General features: G+C 38.1%; 1 protein-coding gene across 1 annotated transcript in view; it reads left to right on the top strand.

The window, feature by feature from the left end:
• The window catches only part of LOC146001525 (translin-associated factor X-interacting protein 1-like), a 64685-nt gene that overhangs the window by 26553 nt on the left and 18889 nt on the right, over nt 1-19243 (top strand). The gene's annotated exons all lie outside the window — the stretch shown is intronic.

Below are 19243 nucleotides of genomic sequence, written 5' to 3'. Positions count from 1 at the left end.
AAGAATGCATGTAAATCCGAATTCGGGCGGAAAACTGTGGTTGAGCAAGCTAGTGCTGGCTAAGGCAGTTCGCTAGACACCTGTATTCGCGACGGATATTAATATTACCAATTGCAATTAATTCCTACTAACGGGCAATTAGATTAATTACTTGTCACTCAATATTTGACCGTTATAACATTCCCCTCCTTTTAATTATGATTTTTTTTCAGAACGAACTTGCGAGTGGCAGGAAAAAATTCATACCACATATTAATGATATTTGTTAGTGATCGCACACATAGGCGTCTGAATAGGGACTCGAACCCTGGACTGTATAACTTTTAACTCAACATTACAATGAAGTTATACTTTCTGCAATTGTGATATAATCATGAGAATATAAACGAATATAATAAAGTATACAAGAATACAATATAAAGTACATTTTAACATCAAAATCTCAACGTATATTACCACATATACACTAACTTTGGGTTCACCCTGTAGTTTTATACATAATAAAGCGAATACTGAATAATAAGCTAAATAAGATATAAGTAAATATTTGATTTGCAATTTGTTCCCTCTCACACATATGTTTGCATACTTCTTGCATTAATTATAAGAAAGGTCTACATTTTTTGCCTTTTAATATAAAAAAAAATAATCTCTAATTTTCCTATTGTTTACTTTACAATCGGAGTGGCTCTAGTGCGATATTTTCTTCAGTGTCTCCTTTGACATGAGCCGGACTGACAAAGGAGTCTTCTAGTCTCCCGTCGGGCCTTGAATATCGGTTATCTGCTCCAGAGATCGCTGTTCTTGCCTCAGTCCACTTCGTCTAGGTTGGTAATCTGGGGAGAGTTGGTCCAAGTTACGGCTAGTAGACGGTCTATTCCAGTCGGGTAAATTAGCACCAGTCTGTGGGGACATGACTGTTCTAACCGCATTCACAGCACGATTCCTCTCAACTTGACTCGGGTTGTTTTGACCCCGGCAGTGTTGCCATCTCGCGTTTTCTCCATCCCTATCGTCTCTGAAGTGTTGTTGTTGTGGGCGGTGATTGCTGTACTGGCCTCGCTGGGGATAAGGGGCGGTTAGCCTTACTTTCACTCCGTAGTCCTGCAATGTGCTTTTCCACTCGTTGCTCAAAAACTGTGGTCCTCGGTCATAGAGCTTCCGTTTCTCAGGGTTGGAAAGAACTTCATATGCCTGTTCAAACTCTTCAAATATATCGAATGGTGGATTCCGCTGCTCGAGCCAGATCCTTGCACTCCCTTTGAGTAATTTTCGCATTAGCCTCAAGCAGTCTGGGCTATCGACACCATACAACAAACAATCTCTCTTGAAGTCCCCTATGAAGATTGACGGTAAAATCTCGTCGTGATCGGGGTTGTACGTTTGAAAATGATCTGGGCTGACCTTTGAGAAGATTCCTCGAGTACTCGACTCCGGGTTGGAAACACTGCGTGTCTCCTGCTGGGCGAAAGCGTTCAAGCTCGGCGAGCTCCCGCTCCGGCCGATGACGTCACGCGCTGCTTGGCGATCCAAGGAAGTTGGTGCTGATTGACAGGTCAGCTGGTTTTTCACGTCTGCTGCGACGAGCAAAGGAGTTGGGTTCACATCCCTGGACGTTGCCTCCAATCGGCGAATCTCTTCGTCCTCATTTCTTCTCCGTTGCGTGATTTGGAAATCCTTCATTTGGTCAATTTTTGATAGCAGCACTTGGAAACGGCGATCCAATCTTTCTTCTTCTTCTCTCCTTTCGGCAGCCTCTATCTTCCGCCTTTCTTCTTCTTCTCTCTTCCTCTTCTGTTCTCTTTCTTCATCTCTGGCTTGGAGATAACTAATTAGCTGAGAGAACATGGCCTGCACGTCCATCTTCTCTGGAACTGGCAACCCTGTTACCGACTGATCTTTCCCTAGATCCTTATCAATGTTGCCGGCTGGCGAAACGCCTGCGTCTGTGGAATGCTCAACCTCTGGGCGGTCCATGGTATTGTTGTTGGCTAATCTCTTGCGGAGCCGAGTAGTTCTTTGCATGCCAATCTTCTTCTTCTTCTTCTTCTTCTTCTCGTGGCTGGCTATCGCCGAAGGAAAAAGATATCAAAATTCTTTTCCTGGTTTCTGGTTTCAGATCCCGGGGATCGCACCCCTCACCTGCTTCCGTGTCATAACGCGTGTCCTTTTGTCCTGTATCGTCCGAAGTTAATAACGCCCATTGTTAATAAAATAATAAGATCCTCTAATAATTTTGCTATGGAAAAATGCTATAGTCGCGACAAATTATTTTCACTATTACACCATAAAAACACACAAAATAGTTCTAGCTACACATCGATTGCATATTCAGTTAATTAAAATCACCGTACAAATTACACATTAATACTTTAAATGAACACGTCTTTATAGATTCTTATCAGGATTTTCAGTTACAGGTTGCAATTATTTAATTTTCAACAAAAAAATCTTAGTTCCCCCTTAGCGTTAAATTCTGGTACCCTGTCGTAGACCTTCGTAGGCTGAAAACTCTCTTTAACAACAAGTATTAAATCCCCTTGGGTAATAGACATAACTGATTGTTAACCATTACAATCAAACTTCATAAAAAATCACATTGAGTAGATAAGCAACTAATTAGAATACTCGTGACCTCCAGGTTCTTTACTAGCCTGCCTGTAACATCGTTCTACGAGCCTAATTCCTATTTGCTTCCTATTTGCCTACTCTTCTATTTGCCTATTCGTCGATTATTTGGGCCTACCTTTTACACCCTTACTTGTCTATTCACATACTCGTCGATTATTCGGCGTACTTTTTTACTTGCCTACTTATTTTATTTGCCTACTCGTCGCTTGTTCGGGCAACTTTTATATGACTACATATTTATTTGCCTACTCGTCGCTTGTTCGGGCAACTTTTATATGCCTACATATTTATTTGCCTACTCGTCGCATGTTCGGGCAACTTTTTATATGCCTACATATCTATTTGCCTACTCGTCGCATGTTCGGGCGCCAAATTTTGTCACGGGCTGCTAATTTAATAATAACTAATTAACTCAATTGACTCAACTGAACTGAGCTTAGCAACGCAACAACGAAGAATCTCTCGCCTCACCTGCTGGGCGAATTAAACATTACATGAAATATAATACGGTCAGGATAAGTGCCTAACAGTCGGAGTTACCGAGAATAAACCTAGGAGGATTTGATTTTAAATACCTGAAATGACGTTACATAAGGCTACGGTGTTTCTGAATATACACATATATTAAAGCACAGATAAATACACATTACATCTTGCCCTCTTTCACTCGATCTCACATTCATTCTCTCATTCTATGGCATATTGCGACAATATGACAAATACAAAGGTTAGATTAATTACTACTTTGACCATACTCTTGCTATGTCTTGGCTACATTGCCTTTTACAATTTATCGTTTAGGATTTTAAGCATAAAGTGAATAATTGTTCCTTGTGCGAACCCCTTCTATCTTTTCTGAAGGTATAATATATTTCATGAACTATCGTTTGCGGCTAACATAAACTCTCATCTTTAACATTTGATTACTCCGCCGGAAAACAGATGTCTAGGGTTGCCATAGCACTGATTTAAGTTATGCAATGATTTGATTCACGCAGATTCGCGGTAGATAGTCGTCATCTTTCTCACACACGCATATGGTTGGATCTTACCTTAGCTGCATTCCCTCTGACCTGGGTTGGGCGGAAGTGGTCCTACAGTTCTGGAAGACATCTGCACTCCAGTGTTGCACTTCGCGGTTATCCTGGTAGGCGAAAGTGGATCGGTCGGCGGCTCCATCTGGCCTCATCGGATCCTGGCTTCACTCGTTCACTGTCGACTCCATACGACAACTTGCGCAATAATAGGTCAGTTCTTCGCGGTCACTCGTAAGTACAGATACGTGACTTGGGCGATGAGACGAACATACGCGATGAGCCATTCGCGGTTTCACATGGATATCAAATGTTATTAACTTTCACTACTTTGGACGTTGTTTCGGACGATTGACACGGGTGGACGTGTCTGGCGTTATTCTCACATAACCACACGTATGTGCACGGATGCGTTGACGGTGAAGGGGAGGACGACCCCCTGGTTCTATATTCTGCTCTACTCCATGGCTCTGAAACACTCACTCGAGGAAAAACAAATCCAGACCTCGAGTCTGCTTGCAACTCGCAGCTCGGTCGCGCGTAGCTCACTCTAAGGTGGCGATTGTAGGCAAAACTGTGTAAAACTGTTCCAAATCATCCCTTTTATTCCAGATTTGAACGTAGTGACGCTGTACCCTCTATGATCAGGTGCTTGTTTATTGTTTCTGGTGCTTTGACCGTTGTCCTCCTATCCTGGCCAATGCTCACTCAGGTACTTAACCCCTGGCAGCAGCCCCTCGCGCAGAGATTAGGCTAACTCTTCCTCTTTTGTATTCAGTCACGAAAAGCAAGAACAACTCGGTAGGGTAGCTTCTCCCTTTCAATTCAGTTATGAATCTTTAATAATTCATAACTCCCGTAGTTCTGTTCTGATTAGGCTCAAATCTTGAAATCAGTACTTTCATGATGTGGTCTTCCGCTGGTGAAAATCTCATCCAATTCGGTCCATTGGTTTAGAAGTTGCATTTTTCTTGATATTCCCATAAGAATGCATGTAAATCCGAATTCGGGCGGAAAACTGTGGTTGAGCAAGCTAGTGCTGGCTAAGACAGTTCGCTAGACACCTGTATTCGCGACGGATATTAATATTACCAATTGCAATTAATTCCTACTAACGGGCAATTAGATTAATTACTTGTCACTCAATATTTGACCGTTATAACACAAATATCTTCATAAAGTTCCGCCACGAACTTTCTGCGATGAACACTATCTCCAGGGAACCGTAAGCTGGTTTCTTCCTTATAATGATCTGACGGCGATTGTACAGTGTGGTTATCAGCAATTCATGTTGCTCACTTAGTGGGTAGGAAACACGAGGCTGCTCACCTGGAATAGCGATGTAATTGTCGATTACTGGAAACAATTCCTGAAGAGCGTGCCACTCCTGCAACTGAAGTTCAACACCGGCCGCCCCGCTTCTGTGTAGCCTGACCACAGGTTGGAAATCCAGATGAGAGGAAAGTCCGATTGAGATAACTTTTGTTTTCGAAGCATTCAAATAGTAGACGTGATCAAATAATATCGACTGGCGTATAAGACTAGTTACTTGTTTTTGTTCTTCAGGTAAATGCTGATCGCTCTCTTTCTGAAGAACCCCCTTGAAATTAGTGTACGGTTGAAATCTTTTTTTCAGCGGCATCGAAATAGAGGATTCCATGACTAAGAACTGCGAGATACTGCATGTCGCAGCGTGCAGGTATATATTCGAAGAAATGCGTGGGTGTGTTTTTGAGACGCATGCGCGCGTAGCAAACCAAGCATGTGCTGGACAAAAAAGGTAGAGGGGGCGGGGCATTACAAAGATCAATGGTGAGAGAAAAATCAGCAGAATATCATAAACGTCATATTGAGGAAATATTGGATAACAAATATTAATTAATTTAATTAAAGCATCAACCGCATTGTCGATCTGAAATTAGGTTTATAGACAGGGGGCAAAATGGAAAATATCGACGATGTTCTAGTATTGGATTGTTTCTGTATTTCCATCGGTATAATCCTCCACCACATTTGAAGCATACTGTTTTATCCTCTTTTTGAATGTAAAATAATCCTGCTTCGGACAGAGCTTCTACAAACGGGAATTCTTTTGATTGCCAGTTTCTGAAAGAGGACAATCTAGCATTGAAAGATCCCATCTCTGGATATTGCGTCATTGTTCTGTAAAGACACAAAACAAGATAAATATTATAAGTAAGCTGTTGTAAACTGTAACGCTACAAAATTATTAATATACTATTAGGACTATATGTAACTTGTATAAAATTTCAAACAGTATTTACTGTCAATATTTTCTAGTATACGTACCGAGTATTATAAATTTAATTTACGAGTCAGCAAATAAGTTGTTATAATATTGTCGTTTTTTATCGGTACTGGGAATAAAATTTGAAATTTATGCATGGGTTTACCAGAGGCTCTATGGAATAAATACAGAAAACAGTAATGCCCACAGTACACAGACCCGTAACTTTGTATCTGATGAGTGTTGTACGTATAGAATTTAGAGTTATTTTCCAAAAATCGCAAATGGTTATGCACATGTGGAGGTTTTCCGTAACTATCAAAAAATTCCCCCCGGGAGTTACTGTCTATGTAAATTGCTACCCAGTGCTTCCCGGGGCTATCTTTGGGATCTGTATTTACAATCAACGCTGCTGGTAGTTCCACATGTACAGGTAATTCATTAGCTGCGAAAACCCCAACATGATGATTGTCAAAGGCTCTATTTGATATTAACCCGTGAAGCAAATTTAAAGTCGACAGCATTGCTGGACACTAAATAGTAATATTGTGCAACTCACCTTGTTATACAATTAATCCAGATGAATATCTCTTTGATTTTAATTTCCATGAGAGCGTCAAATTCAGAGTAGATAACACAAGTCACAGTAGATTTCAAAGCCGATTTGAAGTGGACTTCCAAGCTAACAGCCCCTTGCCGTTGAAGACTGCAGTGGGATATGGCACTTGCAGCTGCGTCTGGTGTTATATCGAAAACAAGTAATGCGTATCCCTGGGGGTATTCCTCACGCGATATATTGTTTCCTTCATCCATATAGTGTATCCCTGTTCCAGAGAATAATGTGTGATATGCTGTTATGTACTTGTTGTTTTCAAAGTCTGGTTGAAGTGGTTTGCCGGGAATTTGGACTCCATCAACATATAAAGTAAAGAAGTTGTAATTGAAATGTTGAAAATTGAATGGATTTGTAGACAGAGTGCCGTTGAATGCATCGTTGGTAACAAACCCCACAACTAATCGTTTCGGAAGACGTCCAAGTATCACATTGTCAATTGTTTTTGAAACAATATCTTTTGGAATAGTTACAGCTTTAAGTTGTACTCTTGTTAGAGGGTATTTTGCTGTATGTTTTTGCAATATGCGATTGTGACTAAGTTTGATGGATGAACTGACCGATACTTTTCTCACATATAGTGTAGCATCCAGAATTTCCACTTTGCCTTCACTGTCATCTAATCCCCTCAAGCAGAAAGTGTTTTTCGAAGGAATCAGTTTTATACGCATTTCCACTCCATTGATCAAAAATTTCTCTTGATTGAAAATATCAGAATGCAAGTAACCAAACATATCAAATGTTTTACTCTGTTTTGTTAGTTGGTTACGTTTTGTAAAGCCTTTGTTGTCTTCCGAAACGTTATCAAAAGCGCCTCGTGTATCTTTGTACCACAATGCACTTTGGAGATGAGATGATTTTGCAGATATGTCATAGTTCAGTGCTTTTTCAAAATAAGACCTGTATGGGTGCATGTGAGATGGAAACGAGATGAGTTTGTTATTTAAGTAGATTTGTACTTCGCTGAACATTGCATTGAGAAAATCATTGACAGGTCCAATTGTTTTATCTGTGGGTAGCAATAACTGACCATTCGCTTTTACAATTCTGGCATCTATATTCAACATTGTGTGTGCTAAATCCATATAATCATCACCATGTCCAGGTATTACAACCTCGGTGGGGGCATTATCTGCCAGAGAACTAACAGGTTTGTATCCGATGGTGTGGTGTTCTAAGATGCTTGTCTGAGTAGGTTTTACCGAGAAAATATCCAATTCACTTTTAAAACACTCACATGATTTCTCCCTAATTAGCGCCATATCTAATCAAAAATATCTGATGTTATTTGAATTTTCTTACGGTTGCGTTTGGTTGTTTTCTTGGTGTTTGTATTGGCACTGGATCTCTTCTTTCTCTGAGCGATCCTTCCAGTTCGCTGTCCCGAAGCAGAGTGATTCCTTTTGAAATGTTTATGCCCCTGATAACCTGAACCAATCATTTCCTTTAGCTTTGTTTCAGCTTTTCTTTTAAGATTTGATCTGGCATCCGAAATTCTGGATTGTAGTGACTGTTTTAGGGGTGTTTTGTCTACAACATCACCTAACACATTTACCCCTGTTTTTAACATTTCTTTCCCTACAGCTTTCGCTCCTTTTTTGATAAGAGGCAAAGCTGACCGAAAAAGTCCTCCAAGAAAACTTCCAATGCCATGTCCTTTTTGATAGGCAGCACCGTAATATATGTTACCCACACCAGATCCAGCTTGTTGATGGTAGTATTGAAAATATGGGTCATTCATAATCAGAGCTTTTCACCACAACGTCTAAAATGAAGTTTCAAACACACTAGTCCGAAGGAGAATGGGATGTGTGCACCAGTGCTATCCCTTAAGTCAATTTCTATTTGTTCGAAATTATGTTTCTGCACTGGGATGTAATGTGGTGAATCGAAAATTTGCACACCATCACTTCCAAAAGTATGTTCCATAGGATTAATGTTTATAATACGTAATAGAGGGGCGACAGCATCTCCCACCATATGTGATTCCGCAATATCTGTGTAAATATACATCTGGGAAGGAATTTCTCTCACAACATTTGGAGGCGAGCGTCCAATTTTTACTTCTGATAGATCATCGGTCGGTTTAAAACCTAATATCCGTGCCAGTTGAGGTGACAATCGTACATTTATGTTTCTCTGCTTGGTAGATATATCAACAGTCACATGTTTGTACGCAGGATGATTTCGGAGACTAAAATTTAATGTTTCAGAATATTTATTGATTTCTGCAACAATGCTGTTTATAGAAGCGTAATAGCCTTCGGATATTCGAAGTTCGTTCCATTTGACATCATCCATAGATTTATATTGAATATAGTTGTTAAATCTTGTAATGTTTAGTATTGAATAAGGATAATGCACTTCTACCAATGCCATCTCCCATTTGTTGGTGTCCAACTCCACACGGTTCTGAAGCTTTGTGGTGTAATTAGTTAGAGTATTACTTGGGAAATATTTCATGGAACTGTTACTAGGCAAAGTAAGGTAGAAAGCGTTTGCTTTTCTCATGATGTGTTATGAAGGTTATTTGTACCACTGATGAGAATACCTACAAAAATTTATGCCTCTCTCTCTCTTTTTTTGACTCCAAAAACGATGCGCTAATAATCTGGAGTAACCTTTCCAATGAACTAACAAATTTTTACTGGCTCCTTTACCTTTGGTCGCAAGGATTTTATCAATTTCATGCATATCCGGTAAGCGGACCAATTGCAACTCTTCCGTATAAAATGTTCCATCGATTTTATGTCCTTGTAGATCTTTTAATTCATACACTTGAGGATTTCTTTTCAAAATACGTTCCACCACAAATATTTCTCTTGTCCAATTTTCCATGTAACCTTTGTCAAAGCGTTTTTTGGTTTTTGTTATTCTCAATGTATCTCCTATTTTGAATGGCATCTTCAATGACAATAGTGGAGATGAATCAGATTTGAGTTTTTTGTCATACATATTGTGCCATACTTTCAAAACCTTCTCAGGAGTAACATCTGCTGGTGCCATTTTAATACTCGAGTGAATTTTATGATTATAAGCTTTCAAAAGCTTTGGGAGTACATTAACATAACAGCTGGTTCTTTGCTTAGTAAAATACTCCCACATGCGTTCCTTTAAAATTCTGTTGAATCTTTCAACAATACTAGCTTTAATATCAGGATTCTTTGTTGTAAAATAAATTACATTTTGTTTTTTGAGATATTCCTGCACAATACTGTTGGTAAACTCACGGCCTTTGTCAGTTTGTAATTTCAAAGGTTTTCTTTTGCTTTGTTTGAAAATTTGCTGGAAAGCCTTTTTTATACATACACCAGTTTTATTTTTTACAAGGACAGCCCAAGCATGCCTGCTAAAAATATCGATAACTGTGAGTATATATCTGTACCCTTTGTTGTGATTCCGCAAACTCTGCATGTCATTCAAGTCAGCCTGCCATTGGTCATCGATATTATGCACAAAATAAAAGTTTCTCGGAAATCGACGTTTTACAGGTCTATGCAAAGTGTATGCAGTTTGCTTTGTCAACCAATGTTTGATTGTTGACAATGGTATGGATTTTTTTACAGCTTTCCATAGTGTTGAAGCTGTAGAATAGGATGCTGGATGAGATGGGGTACAGTACGTTTACGTTTGTGCCCTGGAAATGATGATACAAAAGAAGTTGGTTCCTTTTCTTCTTCTTCTTCTTCTGCTTCTGTTAATTCTTGTGCCTCTTCTTGGTTAGCTCCGGACAGCGGAACATGGCGTCCGGGGTGGCCAAAAACAATCTGTTGAATAAACTCCTGTCTCCGGGGGTTTCCAATATATTCTTGAGGAATATTAGATAACGCCAGAGCTCTATTGAATAGTTGCCACCCAACAGGATTGCTTGTTTTTCGTGGTCGAATTATATCCGATACTAGATCGACAATATTTGAGCCTTCAATTTTATTATTGTTAATAAAAACTGCCCCATATTTATCCCAATCAATATTACTATTATGTAAAAGACGTTCATACAACAGTTCGACTTTTCTACGATACATGCTAGGTGTAGCAGCTAGAATTTCTTCTTTCATATCAGTCAACTTCTCAGTAGATTCTGTAATCGGTAGCGACACAGGTTCTCTTTGTTTTCGAGTAATAGACAGAAATTTTTGGAGCACAATACTGTAACGATTCCATTTTTCATCATCCGAAAGACCTTTGAGATTCAAAATTACTTGCATATCCTGATCCAATTGCGATAAGGGTGTAGACGGTGCAGACATAACAGGATGTCTCATGTTATCCATAAATTCTTGAGGTATTATAACCATTTTTTTGGCATGCTCCATGTTCAGATTTCTTTTTTACTTAAATAAACTTGATAGCACACCTCCTATTAAAGGGGCTAATAACGCAGGTAGAAATCCTCCGTGTTGCACTAGTATCTGTTTCTTCTGCTTTGTAGAGTGTCCTTTGGCAGAGAGATTACGTATCACCTTCTTGTACCGGCTTAATCTTGTTTTCTGAGGTGTTGAAAGAGGAACATTCCCTTTTAGAACATTGTAACAACACTCACAGATTGAATTAACTAAGGAAGAATCAGCAGCTTGTAATATCGCTGTGCGAAGAGCTGGTTTAGCATCCGACAAAACTTGGAGCACTTTAGCGTGTTTCACTCTTGGAGCCATGATGACAGAATAAACGACTAGTGATTATGCTTGCTTTTTTTGTAGGAATATATACATAATTGATATCATCGTCGGGAAATATCCGCGACCGAAAACGTACTTCTTCCGGAGTGTTCTGCTTCAGATCAAACAGCAAATATCCATGGGGTTCAGCGGTGGCATTGTAATATGCATCTTTTATAAAATTTGGATTCTCCGGGTATACTTGTCTAGATAAATAATTAATTTGGGCTCTGTCTCTTGGATTTTTTAAGCATACAATATAATGACTATTTAAAGATATATCCCTATTCCCTTTTCCCTGATGGAATAGATTTTGAGTGATAAAGAAAAGACTAATATCACGATGATGACACCCTTTTGTAAATAAATCTGTGACTCTTTGATCGCATTCCCTCATCTGATCATCGATAATAATAAGATGAGGTCCAGAATTTGGCACAAATTGGTCAATATTAGGCATTCCTTCCCGAAATTGTACAAAACCAGGGAAATCATTGTATGCAGATTGCCATTCCCCGTAGCACACCAAAATATTGTTGAATTTTACATTTACCATTTGGGGTAAACACTGGAGAAAATGCTTCACAAAATATGTCTCTCCACATCCTGATGGACCAGCCAATATAGCAGAGAACGGGTGTTTCCACAAGCACTCCATTTCTCAAACTGTGAAGAATGTTTTAAATTACATATAATATAAAAGTCGAATGTTATGAATATTTTTCTAGTTGTTAGATCTTACTAATATGTTGTATCTTCAAATTATATATATATATTATATTGTATTGTATTATATATATATATATATATATATACACTTCCTCAATAAATAAATATGCGTGTGTGTCTGTATATATATATATATATATATATATATATATATATATATATATACAAACACACACACACACATACAGACAATTTTCTTATAGTACAAAATTTATTTTACAACAGCACAACAAATGCCAGATAGCATTGTACGCATGCGCGTTTGTAAACCCCGCCTACATATTCCGAGCATCAGCGTTGTGTTAGATAGCTCTCCATTGTTTCAACAACGATAAACAGCTTGGTGGCCCAGATCAAATTGGTTCTGGAATCTACTGTGACGTGTACCGTGTACTTTGAAGTATAAAAAGGTGAGTTGCACAATATTACTATTTAGTGTCCAGCAATGCTGTCGACTTTAAATTTGCTTCACGGGTTAATATCAAATAGAGCCTTTGACAATCATCATGTTGGGGTTTTCGCAGCTAATGAATTACCTGTACATGTGGAACTACCAGCAGCGTTGATTGTAAATACAGATCCCAAAGATAGCCCCGGGAAGCACTGGGTAGCAATTTACATAGACAGTAACTCCCGGGGGGAATTTTTTGATAGTTACGGAAAACCTCCACATGTGCATAACCATTTGCGATTTTTGGAAAATAACTCTAAATTCTATACGTACAACACTCATCAGATACAAAGTTACGGGTCTGTGTACTGTGGGCATTACTGTTTTCTGTATTTATTCCATAGAGCCTCTGGTAAACCCATGCATAAATTTCAAATTTTATTCCCAGTACCGATAAAAAACGACAATATTATAACAACTTATTTGCTGACTCGTAAATTAAATTTATAATACTCGGTACGTATACTAGAAAATATTGACAGTAAATACTGTTTGAAATTTTATACAAGTTACATATAGTCCTAATAGTATATTAATAATTTTGTAGCGTTACAGTTTACAACAGCTTACTTATAATATTTATCTTGTTTTGTGTCTTTACAGAACAATGACGCAATATCCAGAGATGGGATCTTTCAATGCTAGATTGTCCTCTTTCAGAAACTGGCAATCAAAAGAATTCCCGTTTGTAGAAGCTCTGTCCGAAGCAGGATTATTTTACATTCAAAAAGAGGATAAAACAGTATGCTTCAAATGTGGTGGAGGATTATACCGATGGAAATACAGAAACAATCCAATACTAGAACATCGTCGATATTTTCCATTTTGCCCCCTGTCTATAAACCTAATTTCAGATCGACAATGCGGTTGATGCTTTAATTAAATTAATTAATATTTGTTATCCAATATTTCCTCAATATGACGTTTATGATATTCTGCTGATTTTTCTCTCACCATTGATCTTTGTAATGCCCCGCCCCCTCTACCTTTTTTGTCCAGCACATGCTTGGTTTGCTACGCGCGCATGCGTCTCAAAAACACACCCACGCATTTCTTCGAATATATACCTGCACGCTGCGACATGCAGTATCTCGCAGTTCTTAGTCATGGAATCCTCTATTTCGATGCCGCTGAAAAAAAGATTTCAACCGTACACTAATTTCAAGGGGGTTCTTCAGAAAGAGAGCGATCAGCATTTACCTGAAGAACAAAAACAAGTAACTAGTCTTATACGCCAGTCGATATTATTTGATCACGTCTACTATTTGAATGCTTCGAAAACAAAAGTTATCTCAATCGGACTTTCCTCTCATCTGGATTTCCAACCTGTGGTCAGGCTACACAGAAGCGGGGCGGCCGGTGTTGAACTTCAGTTGCAGGAGTGGCACGCTCTTCAGGAATTGTTTCCAGTAATCGACAATTACATCGCTATTCCAGGTGAGCAGCCTCGTGTTTCCTACCCACTAAGTGAGCAACATGAATTGCTGATAACCACACTGTACAATCGCCGTCAGATCATTATAAGGAAGAAACCAGCTTACGGTTCCCTGGAGATAGTGTTCATCGCAGAAAGTTCGTGGCGGAACTTTATGAAGATATTTGTGTGCATCGAGCATGCGAAAGTTATGTGTGAAACAGTGTCGCCGTATCTGAAATCATATTTTGGAAACTGTGTGGAATCTTGCATTCTCGACCTTCGCGAACAATGTTTCGGTTGCACAGATATTTCCCCTGTCCATGCATGTAATAAGGAGAAGTTTGTGCTTTCCCATCTACATGGATGTACAAAACCTGAGCCTTTGTCTATACAAAACATCGACGGGAAAAGACTTTCCAAAGAAGTGTTTGTTTTTTGCGAGAACATGCTTGTGGAAAAAATAGTGAAACATTTTAATTCAGTGGTTGCAGCAGAAAATGGATATGATAGTGACACAATTCCTTATGTGGGTGAGTGAACAAACTTGAAGAATAAAAACTTGTTAAATAACATGCTGATAAACTGGTGACACAATATAAACATTTTACATATGTATGTGTGTGTGTGTGTGTGTGTGTGTGTGTGCGTCTCTTTTGAATTTTGTAAATATTGGTAATAAACTGGGATAAAATATATATCTTGGCTTTTTTCACTTATCACCCCTTTAAAAATCCTCATGGTTTATATTTTTACTGGTAACAATCGTTAATTACAACATTAATAATTAACTATATAATGAAAAAGTGTGTATTGTGGACTTGTCGAAGATAAAGCATGAGAGCTTTTCTTCACACTGGTAAAACTCGGTGTTAATAACAACATTAATAATTAACTATATAATGAAAAAGTGTGTATTGTGGATTTGTCGGAGATAAAGCATGAGAGCTTTTCTTCACACTGGTAAGAATCTGTGTTAATAACAACATTAATAATTAACTATACAATAAAAAAAAAGTGTATTGTGGACTTGTCGGAGATAAAGCATGAGAGCTTTTCTGCACAGCGCTGGACACGCAAAGGCAAGTATCTTTATTTTCATTCTATTTCTAACAATGATTCGTTATTTTTTCTTGTCACTATAAAAAACTAATTCCATTTTTCTTTTATCACATCTGTCGCCATTTTGCTTGTTTTTGTTTAATTCCTCTTTATGCATTGAGGTTAATCGAAACATAACTTTAGACTTTTACATGGAATTGAAACATAGAATCTTGCCTGCTTTGATTGAATCGAACCTGTGACTCCTCTTTGATCACAAAACAATAGTGACGGCCATCTTGCTTATTTTACCTACTCTTTATGCATTTAAGTTAATCGGTACTGGGGCCCCACACGGCAAAACAACAGATTCTAATTTATCTTTATACATTAGCGGTAAAGTCTTTGCGTTGTAATCAAAAGGCATTTTGTTTTGATTTTTAATATCTGTTCCTGCCTAAATACTAATGGGGACTCAACACACTTCTTTTTTTTTTTTAAAAAAAAACAACATCATTATCAGCCAATTTGACATTGTGAATCGAACCCCGGGGACCTTTTCATTACAGCATAAACATCCTATTTCCAATTAGTTCATTTTCTCTTTGTGCACAAAAAGCTAATCGGAACTTTTAAACAAATACAATTGAAAATCCAATTTTCACCAACATTGGGAATCGAACCCTCAACCACATGGTTGAAACATCCCGGTCGCCGCCGCCGCCGCCGCTAAACACAAAACGCGGCCGCCATATTGATTTTATTCAAATACTATTTATGCACAGATGGACTAATCGGGACCTATAATGGCGGGACAAAACAATCGGCCTCATTTAACTACCTAGAGAATCGAACCCGCGACCTCTTCATTACCAGGCGACAACAATAACCACTAACCCAAAGCCGCCATATTGATTTTATTCGAACACTATTTATGCACAGATGGACTAATCGGGGACCTATAATGGCGGGACTAAACAATTGGCCTAATTTAACTACCTAAGAAATCGAACCCGCGACCTCTTCATTGCCAGTTGACAACATTAACCACTAACCCAACTCGATTTTCGAACTCAACCATTTTGTTGCCTTTATTCACACACACAGGCTAATCGAGACCATTCAATATTGACATCGTCGCCTTGTAATCAAGGGGTCCCAGGTTCGATACTCGGTGGAGGCACATAGTGGTCCGAATCACCACTTTTCAACTGTAGCTCCAATCCTGATTAGTTTTGCCGTGCATAAAACGGACTTTAAAAAAAACTAACTCAATCTATCAATCAATCAATATTGACTACCAGGAATCGAACCCTCGACGCCTCTTGTTTTACAGAGCAATAACCTTAGCCGCTAAACTTTAGGGGTACAACACCTTCGGCGCCATCTTTAAATCATTTCTTCATGTGTTTGCATCATACGCAATGGTTGCGCGCGCATTTCCTCCAAAGACACACACACACACACACACACAAACATACGCACGTGTTAGGTTAGCATACATCAAAAAACAACGTGACAAATCCATTGACCCCCTCCCCCCACCGCTTCCGATGTCTTCAACGTGATCAGACACGTTCTGCTGACTCAACAATAAAATCGCTCGTACCCCGCTACACCGGATGTAACATAACACCAGCCGCATCAAATTTTTGCTGACGCGTAGGAACATAGTGCTGTCATTCTACTGGTACGTACCGTCCACTGTATTGCTCTTTGTTTATCACTGCTCTAGAACAGCAAGAACGTTTTTGGTTACCTTGTATATATTTAAAAATATAAATATGCATGATATAATATATAGAATGTATTCAAATGTATTAAATATATTTAATGGGTTTGTTAGGTGTAGTCAATAGGATATACATAAATACATATTTAGAGAAAAAATAGAAATTTGTGTTACGAACAGGGGTCTTGGTCGCGAATTCCGGGCTTTTTGAGTGTCCCTTCGTTAATTTCATCATAAGCGACGCTAAATAAAAATAGAATTATTTCAAATTAATGGAAATGGAACAAGAGTCACTAAGGACACATTGTCCCAAAATGTAGGGCACAATCATTCACAGTATATAATATATATTACTAGGAAATTATTCGTTGTCTCATTTGTTTTATTTTACTCCACTTTTCTGCCACTTGTGGCTAATCGCGAAGATGAGGATGAACCATGATAAGATGAAATTGGTGAAAAGACAATCACAAGTACACATGGACAGGACACAAGACAAGTTTTAAAGAGGATTATACTGAATGTAAGTTCGGACGCCAGATCCTCGTTAGTCTGCAAACTGCCGTCCAGGCTGTACCACGAGATGTTAACAAAAATGTAAAACTTGAATAATTTCAGTTTAAAAATAATGAATTATTGTTTACGAATTCCTAAGTACAAAATTTTCAAGTATAACACTGGGGAACAGTGAAATTGCGGCACAGTGTTTGAGAGCTAATTTAGGGCAATTTCATGCTCCTGAATAATGATATAATAATATATTTCCTGAATTGGCTCTAATTTATGAAATAAATGCACCTAAACCAAAATGGCGGAAACATAAGACATACATATAAATGAACTTCCAACAACAATTTAATATTTATTTTTGTGATTACAATCATTATTATAAAAATAAATTTATATAGGCCTATGATCAAAATAATTAAGAAAATATGTACACAATGAAGTAACAAACTATGTGAAACGTTTTCTATACGATTTCCTGCTGTATTGCTTTTTAGGACAATCCCTCTGTAAGCTCCAACAGTAGTCGGCCATCACGTGGCTATCCCACCGTCCCTGGTACCTTTCTTCCATTATCCTTATATCCTGATTGAACCTTTCTCCCCATTCTTCACTGAAATCACCAAGGTTCTCAGGGAATCTGTCAATGTGGCTATGTAGAAAATGTATCTTCACACTCATATTAGCTCCCAATTTCTCAACATTTTTCAACATATTTCCAACTATGTCGGGGTACTTTTCTGGTCTGTGATTCCCCAAAAAGTTTTTGACGACGGACACAAAGCTCAGTCAGGCCTCAGATTCGATGTAAGACATGTAAGTTGTAAAATTGGCATCATTTATGAGTGTACGAATTTGTGGTGGTCTGTCAAAGATTCCTGCCTTCAATTTTTCAATACTTAGTCCTGGAAAAGTGTGGCATATATATTTGAAACAATCACCACTTGTATCTAAGGCCTTGACAAACTGTTTTATCAACTCAAGTTTAATATGCAGTGGCGGAAGGATGATTTTGCCCCTATCTATCAGCGGTTCATGAATAATATTAGCTTTTCCCACTAATATTTTCCCTTGGGGGCCAAACTTTTATCGTCCAATGCTTTTCTCTAGTACGACTATCCCACAAACATAGGATACAGGAATACTTTGTGTACCCACTTTGCTGTCCTAGTAAAAAAAATCACCATCTTCAAATCCACACACACGAGCCACTTATGTTCAGCATATTCAATTTTTTTCTAAAACCATTTTTATGTTTTGGTATTCTTCCTTAAGGTTTGTTGAGTGTCCGATATATTGCCTAGCAATGCTTCATAAGTTGCCTAGCAACAATTTACAAATAAATAAATAAGTTTATTATGGGAATTTCAGCCCATTATCAAATTTTGATATTACCGAGAAAAGCGTAGAGTAATTTTACCTCCGATATTTTCCATGGTGTGTTTATTTTTATAACTGGAGTCAATTCAACTGAACCAATCATACAATTGGCAATAACAGCTGTTTTGTGTGCTGAAACTGTTATTAAACTTTATGCCGCAAAATAAAATCTTTTTTTTGTTCCCCAGTGTAATTCTTTGAGGAGTCAATCTTTCAAATATTCCTGTGATTTTCTGCTTCTCCAACCGAAATACGTATTTTCTTAATGCAAATTACGCGATGTCCGAAAACAAAAAAGTAAAATATTTATGATATTTTTTAAAGTTCCTTCCTGATACCGGACATAAGACAACTATCTAAGTTATGTCCTGTTAAAAAAAATGACTGCCAGTAGCCATAATTGAGATACAATGTACATACAAAGTTGTTTTATTCGGAATGGCATGCATGTTTCATTATTAGTTCAAGTTGTTGATGAACTTTTGTACTGTGCAGTGATTTCACCATTGTGATATCCAATTACTAATGCATGTATCCTTGTTGACGTCAAACAACCTGATGACGTCAGAATGACACTGTGAAGTACATAAAAAGCTGATAACGTTGCGATTAGCTTTTCAGTGTAATTTGTTTAGTCTGAATATAACCATGTTTTCGTGTATTTCTTTACATATTCGTTATTTATCGTCGTTTTTTTAATTTTGCGTTGATCGAAACGACGAGGATGAATGATGCACTTATGAAATAGATGACGAACACAATGACGCATCCATACCTTGCCCAAGGATCGAACCTGGGATATCTG

The sequence above is a fragment of the Lepisma saccharinum genome, chromosome 17 (assembly GCF_977018435.1).
Source record: "Lepisma saccharinum chromosome 17, izLepSacc3.1, whole genome shotgun sequence".
Lineage (NCBI taxonomy): Eukaryota > Metazoa > Arthropoda > Insecta > Zygentoma > Lepismatidae > Lepisma > Lepisma saccharinum.
Note: the sequence above shows the minus strand (reverse complement) of the source record. Positions and strands in the feature narration are given on the sequence as shown.